Source organism: Euprymna scolopes, chromosome 28, assembly GCF_053919585.1.
Source record: "Euprymna scolopes isolate OS-2025 chromosome 28, ASM5391958v1, whole genome shotgun sequence".
In the NCBI taxonomy this organism is placed as follows: Eukaryota; Metazoa; Mollusca; class Cephalopoda; order Sepiida; family Sepiolidae; genus Euprymna; species Euprymna scolopes.
The window spans coordinates 50,942,019-50,947,820 of NC_136509.1; positions in this window are offsets into that span (position 1 = coordinate 50,942,019).

Genomic DNA, 5,802 nt, shown 5'->3' on the forward strand with positions numbered 1-5,802 from the left:
TGATTTATAATTTAAAAATTAAAAAAAAAAATTTTTAATTTCAAAATCAAATTTTAATTAAATTAAAAATCAGTTTCATAAGAAGGAACAACAACAAAGTCAATTATCTGTACGATTGTTTCGGAAATCCGTGCTTTTTATTTGTGGTATACATGAAGTTATGTAGAACAATTATATATAGTTTTTTTGGTAAGCACGGCCTCCTCATCAGCAAATTTAGGAGGATTTTTATTGAATATAAAAGACACCATAAATAAACCTAGCATTAAAAGTAAGGCAGATGAATCTGAAAAAATTGAAATAAAAGGTTTGGATTTAAAATTTATAAGAAAATTAATATAGGTTAGAGATAGAAATGAGTAGAAAAAATATATATTTTTTGAATTTACATAATAAATTTGATTTAAAAATATATAGAGATAGTTACCTTTTAGTTTTTCTTTTTTTTGAAATCAGGAACTGTGTTTAAAGTAGTCATTTAGATGTTTGCTATAGCTTTTTATTTTATTGAATGATGAATTTTAAAAGGGCGACGCTCGTGCAGTAAATTGTTTCCGTTAGCGTATTTTTGATTTAAAGACGCTACAGTTAATATATATAGAGAGAATATTTATTTTGCAAGTTTTTAAGGGGAGATAATTGTCATGTGTTATTGGCTTTATTTATTATTTGATTTACGGGTCTAAGGGAGGTAATTGGTCTAACTTAATTTATTAAAAAAAAAAATTATAATCTATTTTTACTAATGGGTAATTTTTAATGATTTAAGGTGGTTTATATTTATTAAATTTAAACCAACGTTTATGATTACATGTCAGAAGCTCGTGTCTTGAATTTACTAGTTTGGTTGTGCTTTTTATATCTTCATATTTTAAAATTTTTAGGGTTTCTTTTGTACATAGTGCACAAAATTTATCTCCTGGTTTATATGATTTGCAAGTTTCAATTATTTGCCATTTTAAGTTGAAAGAAATATTGCTATTTTTTAGTTGGCAAATATAGTTGGATAGAGTAGTTTGGTTTGATAGAGAGTTATTTTTAAAAGAAAGTTTGTGCGTTGAAATTCTATGTTTTATTGGGCCAGATGTGGAACCAATATATATTACCTCTTGATTATTGTGATTATTTTCCGTTAGGTCTATTGTTGGATTATAATGTGGTGGGTTGATTAGTAATTGATCGGTAGATTGATTTAAGTTGGTGTTATTATTTAATCTGGTAGTTGAGTTATGGCTGTTAATAGGTTCTTGTAAATTTGGAGTTTTTGATACTGTGCAGCTATAGATAACATTTTTAATTTTACATGAGCCTTGTAGGGGACATTTATTTTTTCTTCTACAGTTACAGTCCGATGTATTTTGCATAGTTGTATTTTGTAGTTTATTAATTTTCTTATTATTAGAGCTAATTATTTTCTGATGAAGGTTAGGCATAGTAGAGTAAGAGACTTTAATTGTGTTCTTATTGAAAATTTTATTATATCTATGGGGGGCTTTAAAGTTCTTATCTAATATTTTAAAAAACTCTCTGGCTATGTTTGTTTCTAGGTTTTTGGAATACGGGGGGTTGAACCATAGGATCTCCTTGTGTCTATTCTTACGTTTACAGGTTTTAGTTTGCTGTTTATTTGTATTATTATCTAATATTTGTAGTTTGGTTTTATCTTTTTTTGCCTCTTGGTTATTTTTCTTAACTCGTATACGGGAAGACATTGCCATATTATATGTTATTATGCTCTTAATAGGTTTATTTTTAATGCAGTTTATGTTTCTATCATTTTCATTTATGAATTTAATTTGTGAATTATATCCAGAGTTTTTAAGGGCTTCATTATAGTATTTTTCATTTTTGGTAAATATTGATTTAGTAGAAGACAGTCTAGAAATTCTTAGAGCGATATTATGAACTATTGATTTTAATATTGATTTAGGGTGGTTTGATTGATTGTGGACATATAGAAGTGATTGGTTAGGTTTATGGTATGGTTCAAAGGTAGAATTTTCAAGATTTAAGGTTATGTCTAAGAAATTAACAATTTTTTATTAGGGTCGACTTTTATACTAAGTCCATAATTTTTAAATAATTTATGTAGAGCTTTAATTGCTTTTTCATAATTTTTATTAGTAGAATTCGTTATGAAAAGTGCATCATCTCTATATAGCCCTCCTTCAAGTTTGAATTGTTTATGGAGTATACAATGTATTTCATTTAAAAGGAAAAGGCCAACTAGATCAGTGACCTGAGTCGAGTCCGTCGATCCCATTAAAATGTTGAAGTGGTTAGGGGTATTTTTCCTGGTCCAATTAAAATACACTTAGCTCTTTAGACTATTATTCTAATCTCCTTTAAATTATATATATTTATATATATATTTATATATATTTATATATTTGTATATATATATTTTATACATATTTGTATATATATATTTATATATTAACACATATTTATATATATACTTATATCTATATATATATTCATATGTATATATTTATATATATACTTATTTTTTATATATATTTTCATATATATATTTATATATTTACATATATTTATGTATATATATTTATATTCATGTATATATTCATATATATATATATATTTATGTACATATATATGTATTTATATATATATTTATATATATATTTATATATGTATATATATATTTATATATATGTATATATATTTATGTATATATGTATACATATTTATGTATATATATTTATATATATATATGTATTTATATATGTATATATTTATATATATATAGTTATATATATATTTATATATATATGTATATATTTATGTATATATATTTATATATTTATATACATATATATCTTTATATATATTTATATACATATATATCTTTATATATATTTATATATATCTATATATATTTATATATATATTTATATATATATTTATGTATTAATATACATATATATATCTTTATATATATTTATATATATATTTATATATATAATTATATATATATTCATATATATATTTATATATGTATATATTTATTTATATTTATTTTTATATAAATATATTTATATATTAATATATTTATATATAAATATATTTATATATATATTTATATTTATATATATTTATATGTATATATTTATATATACATATTTATATATATATTTTACATATATATATATTCATATATATATGTATATATTTATATATATATGTATTATATATATTTATATATATATATATATATTTATATATATACATATTTATATATATGTGTATATCTATTGATATATATATATATTTATATATATATTTATATATATATTTATATATATGCATATATTATATATATATTTATATATATATATATTTATATATATGCATATATTTATATATATATATTCATATATATATATTATATTATATATTTATATATATATATTTATATATATATTATATTATATATATATTTATATATATATACACACACACACACACACACACATATATATATATATATATATATATATATATATATATATATATATATATATATATATATATAGGCTCCTATATGGTTGACTATTATAGAAAACTGATCCCATATAATGATAGAAGATGTATCAAGACACAGGAGTTGGTATGTTTGATCTAGCATAATGATGATTCATTATAATTGTGGTGTCTGCGTACGCGCCTGGTCCATAAGGTATGGAAATAAAAAATTTAAAAATGAAAAAAAAATGTTTACAAGTGTTTTTTATATAGATGTACATAAGAATACTTTGATAAGTATGTTTTAACTTAAATAGGGATGGTATTGTTCGGTCTTCGTTCGCGCCTGGCCTCGATAGAATGGAAATAGGCACAAACTTTAATAAAGACTTTTCATATCTATCTGCGTAAGTATACTTTGATAATTATGTTTCAATTTGAAGAAATATGGTATAATAAACTTACAGGGTGTTCGTTCGGGCCTGACCTCCATAGAATGGAAATATGTCACAAAGTTTAACAACGTTTATTAATATAGATCCATAGAATATTGTGATAAGTATTTCAGTGTGAACAGGTATGGTATAATAAATTATGGGGTTTATCTATTTTATTTTTACTTTCATCATATTTTACTTTGGTTTTGATACCCCAAAATTCGAAGCTATTTCTTTACAACCCTTTCTTTTCATAACCTACCATACTTTCATAAATCAGAGTTCATTTTCTGTAGGCTGTAGAGGACTAGGATATATAAATCCTAATCCCGTTACAAAAGAAAAATAATGAAACGAATGGAATGAAGGAAACAAAGACTCAATTGCTGGAATAGATAAACGTGTCGTTTACTGTTGAAAGAATTAATGTTTTAGATATAACACGTGTTCATGTCCGCGCGGGTATAACCATCGTTTGTTGTGGGATTGAATAGAAGGAAAAAGAAAATGTGTGTTCATCTCACGTTCGGGTCACTATCATTTGTTCGCGCGTGGGAAGAGAAGTGAGTGATGTAGTGGAAAATGGGAATGATAGTCCAGCGTCTAGACAAAGAAAAAGATAGAGGGTTGACATCAGTGGAAGCTGTGCGCCATGTTAGCAGTCAGCTACGCGGAGGTGTTCTCGGGGACAAGTTGTATATATAGAGAGAGAAAGAGTGAGAATGTCAATCCAATTCATGGAGAAAGAAATCGTATAAAGTGTACGTACGGTCTGTTAGCTTTTCGTCCCACATAGTAGCAAGTGTCGTGAGGCACGCGAGTGCGCATGTCGAAAAGGCACGCTGTCGGTCCGTAGACCGCCCAGCTCGGAAGCTGATCTAAAAAGGGCTGGAAACAGCTTGTCTCTTGCTTTTATAATTGTTTCCGGTGGTCTTTTGCGCATGTGTGGATTTCCTTTAAAAGGGAAGTGGCGTCGTACATCTGTGCGTACATGTGCGTACGTTAGCTTGTGTGTGTGTATACACGTGAATGTGAGTTTATGTACGCGAACGTGAATATATGTACGTGTGTGGACGTGCGCACGTATGTATATATATATATATATATATATATATATATATATATATATATATATATATATATATATATATAATTTTTTTCTTCCTTCAATAAAACACCATTTATGGACAATTCATATTAAATGTCGATTCTTGGCAATACCCCAAAAATGTTATCATCGTCCATATTGGCCTCTACCATGCCACAAAGTGATTTAAGATGCGTCTTTGTATTTCTGTGAACTTTTATTTATTTATTTATTTATTTATTTATTTTTCACTTGGTTTGTCACTTGTTTGTTTGCTTTTTTTTTAAATAAATCTTAATATTTTATATATTTTCAACAGTGGCATTTATGTGACATCCGCATTTTGTAAAACCTTGTCCTACTTTAACTCTAACCCGACACGCAAAAAATCAGGTGAAAAGCGTGTGCACGCATTGCGCATGATTAGTGGGCTATTTATTTATTTATTTATTTGCAAAATTCTTTTTTCCATTAGTGTCAGGTATCTACAAAAGATACATGCAAATTATAGGAATTTTGATAGATGACATGTATTTTCAGTGCACATTTACCTCAGGCCTGACGCAATTCTCTCCACCAGGGTCGTTTTTTAACGTGGAGAAAAGGAACAAAAATAAAAATTGTCTCAGTCGTGAAGGATTTCTCCTCCACCGACAGAACAAGAAATTGAAGTGCAGCATCTGAAGAACAGATACTACACGGTATTTATTTGCTCCCCCACCGAGCAAATTAGGCACAAGGCCGATTTTTAATGTGAGGAGTGAAGGGGAAATGGGGACCAACTCCCCGGAG